Raw genomic sequence first — 12,714 nt, forward strand, 5'->3', positions numbered from 1 at the left:
TAGAGCCGAACAATCTTTTTCTAATTATCCTAATAAAGCCGCATTATCAGGCACTCTCAGTATTCCATTGGGAAAGAAAGTGATGTTATTAGAAAACAATGATATTTGATCTTCCGTACGTCAAAGCACTTTTATGACCCGGCTCTGCTCTATGAAAGCTTCTTGGTGTAAAAGCGTTAGTTTGTGGACAACGTAGCTGTTGTTACTTATTTACCTTTTTTTTTTAAAAAAATCCTCTCTAGTGTATTTTATGAGGTTCTGGGTTCGACAAGACATGCTTCATTCTACCACAAATGAACAGCTTTTTAAACTTTATAGTTCATTTCTTTCTAGGAATATCAGAGATTTGATTGGGGGAAAAGCCCTCTGTACCACTTTATCCCTTATGTGATGTGGGATATAGGGCCTTGCACATGTCCTTTGCAGTGGCATGAATTTCACCCTGTATGAATTCTATGTATTCTCTTCTTGTTTTTTAATTAGGATTTGTTGTCTCTTTTTTTATACTTAGATTGTAAGCTCTCTGGGGGCAAGGACTGTCTTTTTGTCCTGTGTTTGTACAGCAACTAGCACAACAGTGTCCTGGAAAGGTGACATCCTTTAAAAATTGGAAGTCAAATCCCACTGAGGAAAACAGAAAAGAGCATAATCTCTGGCAAGTCAAGTGTAAAAATATAATTAGGCAGGCCAAAGAAGAATTTGAAGAGCAACTAGCAAAAGACAAAAACTAAACAGCAGCTTTTTAAAAAATTACATCAAAAACAGAAAGCCTGCCAATCAGTGGGACCACTGGATGATCAAGGTGCTAAAGGAGCACTCAAGGAAGACAAGGCCATAGCAGAGAAGCTAAATTAATTCTTTGCATTGGTCTTTGATTCCCACATGAGCCATTCTTTTTAGGTGACAACTCTGAGGAACTGTCCCAGATTGAAGTGCCAATAAATAAGGTTAGGAACAAACTGATAAATTAAATAGTAATGAGTCACCAGGACCAGATAGCATTCAGATATGAAATTGCAGAATTACTAACTTTGGCATGTAAGCTATTGCTTAAATCAGCCTCTGTACTAGATGACTGGAGGATAGCTAATGTAACATTGATTTCTGATCGGTAATCGCAGCAATTACAATACAGTAAACCTAACTTTAGTACTAAGCAAATTGGTTGAAACTATTGTAAAGAACAAGATTATCAGATAGGTAATTGAACACAATATGTTGGGGAAGAGTCAACATGGCTTTTGTAAAGGGACATCATGCCACAACAATTATAATTCTTTGAGGGGGTCAACAAACATGTGGACAAGGGTGATCCAGTGGATATAGTGTACTTGGACTTTCAGAAAGCCATTGATAAGGTCTCTCACCAAAAGCTCTGAAGCAAAGTAAGCAGTTATGGGGTAAGAGGGAAGGTCCTCTCATGGATCAATAACTGGTTAAAAGATAGGAAACAAAGGATAGGAATAGTCAGTTTTCACAATGAAGAGGGGGTAAGTAATGGGTTCCCCAAGGACCTCTATTGGGACGAGTGCTGTTCAATATACTCATAAATGCTCTGGAAAAGGAAATAAGCAGTGAAATGGCAAAGTATACAGGCCATACAAAATTACTCAAGATAGTTGAGTCCAAAGTTGACTGCAAAGAGTTACAAAGAGATCTCACAAAACTGGGTGACTGGGCAACAGAATGGCAGATGAAATTCAATGTTGATAATTAAGACTACAATTTGGTCACAGAGGTTGCAGAAGTCACAGAATCCGTAACTTCCGCAGACCTTCATGAATTCAGCCCACAGCGGCTGGGAGCTGCAGGGTAACCCCACAGCCCAGGGTGGCCAGGAGCTGCAGGGACCCCTGCTGACTGGAGTGGTAGGGGTCCTCCGCAACTCCCCAGCCACTGCGTGTGCAGGGTAGAATCGCCCAGAGCTCCCCGGGCCCTGAGCGTGCGGGGCAGAATTCCTGGCAGCTCCTCAGATGCCCCCAGTGGTGGTGGAGGAATCCCCCACAGCTCCCTCGCCTCTGTGGCAGGGGGCGGGGGAAATCCCCTGGAGCTCCCCAGTCCTTGTGGGCGCTGGGGGATACCTGGCAGCTCCCCAGCTGCTGCGGGCAGGGAGAGAATCCCCCACAGCTCCCCAGTCCCTGTGAATGTGGGGGACCCCTGCAGCTCACTAGCTGCTGCAAGTGGCAGGGAAACCTCTGCAGCTCCGCAGTCCCTGGCCAGTGGGGGATCCCCCGTAGCTCCCTAGCCATCACAGGCAGGGGTCCCTCCCAGCTACAGCAGGGCAGGATGCTCGGCCCTCCTCCTTCCCTGTTTTGTCATGGATATTTTCAGTAAAAGTCAGGGACAAGGTCACAGCTTCCAAGAATTTTTTTTAATTGCCCCTGTGATCCATCCATGGCTTTTATTAAAAATAACCATGACAAAATGGTAGCCTTCTTGATAAGTGAGCAGTAATGCAGAGTGGGACACAATCTCAGCTACACATATAAAATAATGTATTAGTTGTTGCCACTCAACAGCGAGATCATGGAGTCATTGTGGATAATTCACAGAAAAGAGAGTGTTAGGAACCATTAGGAAAGGGATAGATAAGACGACAGAAAATATCATAATACCACTGTATAAATCCATGGTACCTTGAATACTGCGTACAGTTCTGGCTGCTCCCTCTCCAAAAAAGATGTCTTAGAATTGGTAAAAGTACAAAGATGGGCAACAAAAATGATGAGGGGCATGGAACAACTTCCAAATGAAGAGAGATTAAAAAGACTGGGACTGTTCAGCTTGGAAAAGAGACGACCCAGGGGCAATATGACAGAGCAGAAAGTGAATAGGGAAGTGTTATTTACCTCTTCATATAACACAAGAACCAGAGGTAGCCCAAATTAAGAGATAACAGGTTTAAAACAACCGTGAGAAAGGACTTCTTCCCACGAAACACTGTCAACCTATGGAATTCATTTCCAAGGTATGTTTTGAAGGCTAAAAGTATAACTGGGTGTAAAGTTATGAGTTCATGGTGGATTGGTCCATCAACGGCTGTTAGCCAAGATGGTCAGGGGTGCAACACCAGACTCTAACCTTCTGATTACCAGAAGCTGGAACTGGTGACAGGCTACAGATGAAGCATCTGGCCCAGCCACTGCTGGAAGACAGGATACTAGGCTAGATGGACCATTGTTCTGACTCAGTATTGTCATTCTTCTGCTATCAAGAATAGATACCAAGCGCATGGCAGACAAAGAGGAACTTGCTACTGTCATAAGATCTTCAGGGCCTGGAACTAGTGGTTTGTAAAGCAGCATACACAGCAGTGGTGCTAAATAATAATTCTGTTTCAGTAGGACACGGGGTTTAAGCTTGTTTCTGAACCTAATGTTAGCCAATTCATATAGGTGGAAAGGTGGAGATTAGGGAAATCTATTTCTATGTGCCCCAGATTTTATATTTTAGCTACGATGTTGGTGTAGGACTGAAGCTGAGAGAATAGCACGTGGAATTTATTTCTGAATTCTGAGTTGTTTTTCAGCTCATCCATCCCTTCTTACTAACATTTGTGTGAAGGGGATTGTCTTTGCATAATTCTTTACGTGTTCACATGCTAATAAGAATATTGAAATGTGAATTTTCTTTGTGCTGGAAGTGCATGCCCGCTATTCACAAAGCTTTGGTCATCCAGGCAGGGAGCAGAAACGTGTGATTTAGCAAAATGTGATTTAGCAACTAATCACACACCAGGAATAGAGAGTAATCGAAGATATAGTCAAAGCAAATACTTCCTGAAAAACCCAGAGACCATGATATGGTTGCATAAAGTATTTGAACCGTTATGAATGATGAATACATTTGTAAAAATCAAACTATGTTTTCACATACAACTCAAACAGAAAAAAGAATATATTTTTCAGTGTGAGTTCTCTCAGTTCTAGTTCAAACATGTTACTTATTTTATTTGTTCTTTTGGACATCAGTGTGTAAAATTACAGAAATTAGAGAAAAGCCAGACTAAATCATCCAACCTCACCACTTGTTAATGCAGGACTGTTCCCTGCTGTCAGTCCATTACAGGATTAGACAATACATGGTCAGCCTAGTTTCAAATATGCCTAGCTGTGATACTTCCCTGGGAAAACTGTTTCACAGCCTAACAGATCTCATTATCAGAAAGAGATTCTGTTATTTAGACTGACTTGGCCATGGGTTAATTTCATCCTACTGCTCCTGTCACTTATGGTCTCTCCTTGCTGTTTACACCTTTAAAGCATTTGCAGAAGGTTGTTATGTTCCCCCTTAATCCATTGCTGATACATATTTAGTACATTTAATGTTTCTTCACACGTTGGTCCCTCTAAACTCCTGATCCTTGTTGTTGCTGTTCTCTGAACTTCCACTAATTTGGCGCTATCTTTCACATAATGAGGTCCCAAAATGAATGTAATGTTGCAGAGGCAATCACAAAAGAGCCATATCACAATCCCGCAATGGATAATTATCACCTAAGTTCCTATATGGTACCCAACATTATAGAACAATTCAGATCCACGATGTAACACCCTGCCTGCAGTCTCAAAATTTCAAAGGCCTTTTTTTTTGCCAATACTTTATTGCATTATGAATGCATATCTAACTTGCTGTCTTCACTATTAGTTTTACCTCTTTCAGAGTTACTGTTTCCAGGTTTCTCCATTCAACAGAGCGTCTGTGCTTTGCATTACTTTTCCCCCAGATGTATTTGTTTGCATTTTCCTTAAAAGAATCTCAGTGTGTTATTTTCTAGCAATATTTGTAATCTTAGAATATCAGGGTTGGAAGGGACCTCAGGAGATCATCTAGTCCAACCCCCTGCTCAAAGCAGGACCAATCCCCAGTTTTTGCCCCAGATCCCTAAATAGCCCCCTCAAGGATTGAACTCACAACCCTCAGTTTAGCAGACCAATGCTCGAACCACTGAGCTATCCCTCCCCTCTTGCTATGTCCTTTTGCACATCATTTCCCTTGCTGAAATTCTCCAAGGATACCAACTATGGACTGCTTATCCCACTCTTCAATAATGAATGGAGATTTTAAATAAGAGAGGATGTAACCTGTATCCTTGCAATACTCCCCTAAATACCTCCCCTAATACATAGGTGCTGGAACCAGGGGTGCTAGGGGTGCTGCCGCTTGAAGTGGTTTCCATTCTATACAGGGTTTACAGTTTGGATCAATGGCTCTCAGCACCCCCACTATAAAAATTGTTCCAGAGCCCCTGCCCTAATATGCATTTTAATATGGCTCAATGTAAATGTATACATCTAAGAATAAAGAATGCAGGCCATACTTACAGGATGGAGGACTCTATCTTGGCAAGCAGTGACTCTAAAAAAGAATTGGGGGTCGTGGTGGATAATCGGCAGAACATGAGCTCCCAGTGGCAAAAAAGAGCTAATGCGATCCTCCGATTTGTAAACAGGGTATTCTCAAGTAGCAATAGAGAGGTTATTTTACCTCTGTATTTAGCACAGCGCTGGAAGATTGTGTCCAGTTCTGGTGCTCACACTTCAAGAAGGACATTGATAAATCGGAGAGGGTTCAGAGACGAGCCACGAGAAAGATTACAGGATTAGAAAACCTGCTTTCTAGTGATGGAGCTCCTGGAGCTCCATCTGTTTAGCTTAACAAAGAGAAGGTTAAGGAGCGACTTGGTCACAGTCTGTAAGTACCTATAGGGGACCAAATGTTTGATAACGGGCTCTTTAATCTAGCAGAGACAAGTATAACACTGTCCAATGGCCAGAAGTTGAAGCTAGACAAATTCAGACTGGAAATAAGGCGTACATTCTTAACCATTGGAACAAGTTACCAAGGGTGGTGGTGAATTCTACAGCACTGGCAAGTTTTAAATCCAGATTGGATGTTTTTCTAAAGGATGTGATGTAGGAATTATTTAGGGGAAGTCCGATAGCCTGTGTTATGCAGGAGGTCAGACTGCATAACACAGTGGTTAGATAATCACAATGGTTCCTTCTAGCCGTGGTATCTATGCATTTGATAAAATGCTGTTCAGGGGCCCTTTCTATGGTACTTTAGCCAGTTTTCAATCTGTGTGATGGTTGTTATCCAATTTGATTAAATTCTGAAAGTTTTATTTTGTAAGATATTGCATCAAATGATTTGCTAAATGCTAGTAATATAGCTACTGCATTCCTCTCATCCACTACTTTGTAATTCTACCAAAAAATAAGCAAAAAATTAAGTTTCTCTAGTATAACTTGTCCTTTAGAAGCTAATGATGATTACTGTTAATGGTTCTGTTATCCTCCTAGATGTGGAGTGGTTTCTCCCCAGATCTCTATTATCTGTTACATTATGTTTCCATAAGTCTCATCTCTATGCCAGTAAAATAATTTCTGGGATCATGTTTGTTTCCCAGTCTATAAATTCGCATTTCAAACCTCTTCCTAAGATCTGTGTAAGGAGGGAAGCTTCTGGGAGTGGATCTCACTCTTTGCTTGCAGAGGGAGGTCAGCTTTCTCTGCAGCACCATCTCTTACGCTTGAACCTCATGGAAAGCCCTCTTTGGAGCTGAGAATTCAAAACTGCGCAGGAAATGGGCCAGTGGAAAAGTGGGGCAGAGGGAAAATGCACTACTCCATCTCCTCCCTGCCCCTCAAGAACTACAGGTACTTGGAGCCAGCAGAAAATGAATGCAGCCTAAACATATAGAATGGAAAAATCAATGGGACTTGTTGTTTTAAATCACTTAGGTACTTTTGAAGATCCCAGGGGAAAATTCCAAAGGCACAAATGGCTGTTGGGTGCCTAACTCCTACTGACATCCAATGGGAGTTAGATGCCACACTGCCATCTATGTCTTTGGAAGTATCACCCAGATCATAGCACCTGACCTCTGTTAGCAGTTTCCCCTTCTTCTCTTAGTTCCTCTCTATTGCAAGAAATAGATCCAGGATGGCTTCTCCCCTGATTAGACTCTCTACTTTCAAACATTAAATTATCTTCCATGTAACTTTCATCTGATCCACGTTTGACTGTATTTTGTAACCAATAGAGATCTGGGTAGTTAAGGGGGAATTAAAGTATGTACACTACCTTTTCAAGTCAAGTGCCTCAAGAGTTGCTTCAGGAATATTTCCTGTTCACTTTTCTTTCAGGTCTAGTGGTCTGTAACAAATGTACACTGGTGGTTTTCCCCATTGTTTCCCATTAATTGTACCCTTAATTCAAAGAATTTCCTTTTTACACTCCCTATTGTTGTATTACTTACTTGAATTTCATGGTTTCAGATATTTAAATCTTAAATTCCACAGCATTTTAACAACCATGAATATGTATTTTTAAAACAGCAAAATATAAACGTGTAAAGTCCTTAAGACTCAGCGTTTCTCAAACTGGAGGTCCCGACCAAAAAGGGGGTGGCAAAGCTATTGTAGTGGGGGGCATAGTATTGCCACCCTTACTTCTGTGCTGCCTTCAGGGCTTGGTGGCCGGAGAGCTGTGGCTGCTGGCCAGGTGCCCAGCTCTGAAGGCTGCACCCCCATCATCATCAGCACACAGGTAAGGGTGGCATGGTATAGTGGCAGCACTTCTGCATTGCTGGTGTGGTGACGCTGCCTTCAGAGCTGGGCACCTGGTCAGCAGCTGCTGCGCTCCAGCTGCCCAGCTCTGAGGGATAGGGTAAACGTACACAAAAGACCAGATTTCATGGTCGGTAATTTATTTTTAATGGCCATGAATTTGGTAGGGCCCTACTAATAGCTAAGCCATCATCAGTGGTATCGTTTATACTATTATGCTGGGGGGTTGGTGAAACCCTGTTGATGCTGATGGACGTAACAGCTGCTTTTCATTCAGAATAAATGGAAAAAAACAATTAAGCCCCTTTATGAAATAGATAGCTGAAACAATAGAAGCCACTGCCCCAAAACAGGGCACATGCAAGTCTAGTCAGGAATTTGAGTGATGTGGGAAGAGGGATTTCATTGGGATCTGAGTTCAAATGGAGAGGACTGGGTGTTATTGGATGGAGCTATGTATGTGAGAGAGAAATGGCAAAAACACCACAGAATCACACAAAGGCATCAGCAAGGAAGCAACAGAGGCAGCCAGAGAAGCACTTGTAATGTGACCCTGAGTGGGAAGGGAGGGGAGAGCTTTTGGGCAGAGTGCTGGCTGAAAAGGGGCTTGAATCTGTGAGCAAAGAAACTGTCTCTTGTTTGATTCCTTTTGTGTTCAGAAAAATAGGACTTTGTACATTAGCTGGACTAGAACAAAGAAATTTCTGACTCAGTTATCAATTTCTCATCCTAATAGAAACAACCCGCAAGACCTGAATATTGGCTAACTGCTGAGGTCAGAAGGGGTAACAGCATCCTTTAAACCAGGTTTTGGCCAACAAGAAACTTATTAGAGTGTGTAAACTATTTTGGGGACATTCTATGGCTTGTGTGATACAGGAGGTTGGACTAGATGATCAAAATGTTCTTGTCTGGCCTTTGAATCTATGAACGTATGTATAAAGCAGTGGCATCTCTGTATTAAAGTTGTAACTGACCTCCATTAACATAGCGGTATTTTTGCCTCCTTACAGCTTTAAGCTGGAAAATAGGTTTGGCCTCAAATTTGCTAGCTTTACTCTCAAGGCTATAGGAAATGTTCCTGCAAAGTTTGAAGAAAAAAAAAAAAAGTATGACAGTTTGAGTCAGGGATTTTTAAAATTACCCTGATTTGAACTGTTAGCTTTATCTGTATTTTGGTGCAGGGACTGTCACTGTTTATATAGTGCCTAGCAGAATGGGACAATGCCCAGTCTCAGGACTCCAGGTACCATCACAGTATAAATATTATTAATGTTTCCTTATACTCCTCCATCAGCCTGGCTGTATTCATCTGTTGTTGTTAGTGTGTAAGTTCTTCAGGGGCAGGGACCATCTTTTTGTTCTGTGTCTGTCCAGCACCAAGCTCAGTGGGGCCTTGGTCCCTGACTAGGGCTCCTAGGTGCTATGATAATAGAAAAAATAAAACTGATAATCATTTGCACACTTTGACCCTCTCCACCTTCAACAGTTTGAGACAGTCTTAAGTTGAAATTAAAATGGGTTGCAAAATGGGAGGAAAATATATGAAAAATTTTATAGACTTTTTTTTATACCACTTTTCACTGAAATGTTGAACTCTTCAGTTTCCCAGCCAGCTGTAGCTGAAATATGATTTAAAGCACATAATCTTCAGCAGATTTCCCCTCATTTGGGAAATGATTTGGCTTGCCTTCCTTTTTGACTCTGCACACATCTTTCCCCATGATGACATTACATAGCGGGTTTATTAAAGTTCAGACATAAGATGTCACAGCAGATCAGCTGTCCCCACAACTCTGTTGCTACCCTTGTGGTTTGCAGTGGGCAGTTTCTTTGTAGAATATTTAATTGAGAGCAATCTGTCAGTATAAAGAGTCTGGGGCCAGGATAGGTAGTTTGATTAGTACCTGGGAGTCTCCTGAAATCCAGTCAGTCCCAAAATGTTGCTGTTTGGAGGCCCAAACCTACAAAGGGTTATGACCCATTAATATGGTTACTCCCATGCAGGGTCCTAGTGGCCTCCCCCTACCCATGAGTAAACCGATCCTTCCACAGGTGTAACCCTTTGTAGATTTAAGGCATGGGACAGTTCCCTGTCAGTGTGACAGGGCCCACTCACCTCACATGGGCACCCTTGGCAGCTGGGTGTGTCTCTGCACCTGCACTCCCTCTGCATTGCTGCATGCAGTTAGCCTTCTGAGGCAGGTTTTTCAGTGACTCAGCCCTCTAGCTGAGTCACACACAGTCCTTATGTGAAACAAACACAAAACAGACCCCCTTCTGGAGTAAATAGTCCAAAAGGGCCTATCACAGTGTTCTGGATATTGCCCCTCCTGGGCTAGCTTTCAAAGCGTCTCTTAGCCCCTCCTGGGTTCCCTCAAGTATTGTTCCCTGCTCTGATATGCAGTAGTGCCCTCAGGATTTCCTCCCCAGAGGCTCTTCGCCTGGTACCCCAGCTAGGACACTATTTATAGGTCCATCCCCTTCCAGGGGTAACAACATTCAACAATTACTGATCATCTTCCAGGTTATCAGCCCATCGCCAGACTTCTCCCTTGCTCAGGGTTTTAGCCACTCCAACTGTTCTGATAGTGGGTGGGCCTAAGTCCCCCCAACTTCAGGTCCCAACTCAGGAGCCCTATAAGTAGCACCCCCTTGCTGCTTCTCTTTAACTATTTGCTACTGTGCTTCCATGGGCCACTTTCCCAGTACCTTCTCCAGCCAGAACTAATCTGTCCAGCCCTACAGCCAGCCAGGAGCACCATTCTTACTCCTCCAGTTCCAGCCAACAACTGAACTGCTCTGTCCAGCAGCCTCTTTTTATATGAGCCTGCTTGTCACTGATTGGCTGCTTCCCTGTAGCCTCTCTAGGCAGCTTGGATTCACCTTTATTGCTCTTTCCTGGGGCAGGGTGTGGTAGGACCTTGAGGCCTTCAGCAGGGCCTCTGGGCTGGGTACAGGCAAATATATCAAAATTTTGAAGTCCGCTTATGGTGATCTTGCAGTGTAAGATAACTTAATAAGTATATATCCACCCCAGCACCTTTGTTTGGGTTGAGTTGCTGTGGTTTAGGGGTACATCTACACTGCAGTGGGAGGCATAATTTCTAGTTTAGGTAGATATACAGGCACTAGCTTTGATTGAGCTAGTGTCCTAAGAAAAGCAGTGTAGGCACATGGCACAGGTAGCTATCTGAGTACATACCTAGAGTCTTAGATGAGATTGTACTCAGGTAGCTAGCCTGTGTCACCATTCCTGATATTTTAGTCCACTATGTTGATCAGTATGTGTGTGTGTGTGTATAGCTAGTGTGTGTATAGCTACCCAAACTCGAAACTACACCTGGCTGCAGTGTAGACATACCTCCGATATGTTCTCACCGTTCCAGCAGAGGGCATGAGCTCTTGGTTGGCCTCTACCCCTTTATGTGTTTGCCTACAGACTGACAGTTAAGTGCCTGGAGAAGAGTTGTGAAAGCCCCCTTTGGTTGCAGACCTTTACATTGAGCTGATTGATTCTTATCCTAGGATTGCTTACCCATATGAAACGTTCTGCATTTCTTCTACAAAGATGGTGGAAGGAAGAAGGCAGCCCATATCAAAACTGGGAACACTGCGTTACTAACCAAGGCTACAGCTTAAGTAAGTGAAACTTCTGCTTTATTAGTGAAACCTCCCCAATCACTTTGTGTAACTCTGTTAGGTAGATGGGAGAAATTCTTTTCCAGAGAAAAAGGTCATTTAATTAAATGGAAATTGCAGATTGTTGCCGGGAAATCTATAGCCAGTCTTGAGAAGGCTGCGGATATGCAAGGGACCCAATTAAAAACTGTATAGGCAGCTGTCAAAACAATGATTACAGATAAATTCTGACTCCAGAGGAAAACTGAGAAGTTTGAAATTGCCTTCAAATACCAATTATCTAAGAGACTTAAGAATTCCTAAACTGGTTGGAGAAGCTCTTCAGAACATGTATCCAAATTACTTAGTGGAAGTCTTAATATTCACAGATGGACATTTTATCCCTTGTTAGTGAAGGCATATTTTTTGCTTGACAAGTGGAAAGTGTTGCCACCTGTGAAATGATTATATGGGGTTGTTAAGTGGACTCTTAGTCTGTGACTGAGGTTTTTAGAAATTCTGGCTTCAGGCCAGCTCTCAAGAGGAATACTCTTAATGTTTGTTTTTTCCTGTGACAGAGATTGGATCCTTAGATTATTTTGACAGTGCCACAACAAATTGTTTTATGGGGGAGAAGTGCTCATGTTTCCTCGATCTCTGGAGCCACTGAACCAGAAGACTGTGATTCTCGTTATGTGAACAAGATGTTCTTGATGTTGATACTATGTTTTCTCCCATGTATGTTTCCATCTGTTGGGTACATGAATGCTTCGATTTTATTTATTTTTTTAGCATGGATAAATTGGCCTTCTCCTTTAAAAGGAGAGCTAATCTAACGCAGCTTGAGACTGTATCAATCATTACTATTACAGATTTGGATCAAACTCCTGAGCTTAGTTTAGATAATATAGAACTAGAGCTGAATTAGTTATTTGTTTTTTTGAGATGTACTTCGAGAATGGAGGATTTGTTTCTTGAACCTTTGTGTAGATGATATACGTATATTGCAGAAAAAACTCAGGGTGGTTGTTGTTGTTAGGCGAGATGGCTCGGATCCTCAGCGGGAGTAAATGAGTGCACCTTTATTGAATTTAATGGAGCTATGCCCATTTACATCAGTTGAGGATCTGGGCCATCATTCAACGTGAATGAGTCTGGAAATAGAAACTGGTTTGTTATAGGCCTGTTTTGGTTTGGTTTTTGTTCTGACTTTTCATGTGTCTTTTCTGCTTTCCTGATCTGAAGACTATATAATTTCTTATAACTGTCAACTATTGATATATTTCCGGCAACACCTACACTTCAATATAAAAACTTAAACTGATGATTGAGAAACATCAGCGTACATGCAATACAGCCTTTGTAAGGTATTGTTGTTGTTAGGATATAGATATTCAGGCCTGTCTGTAAAGGCCTATGCTCTAAGAATTTAGGTGTATTCTTATCACTTGGCTAGTTCTAGAGGTATAAAAGAGAATCAAAATCACTGTCTGCCGGTGTAAGGTCCTTCTCTTACTGT

This window comes from Caretta caretta, chromosome 1 (assembly GCF_965140235.1).
Source record: "Caretta caretta isolate rCarCar2 chromosome 1, rCarCar1.hap1, whole genome shotgun sequence".
Classification (NCBI taxonomy): Eukaryota; Metazoa; Chordata; order Testudines; family Cheloniidae; genus Caretta; species Caretta caretta.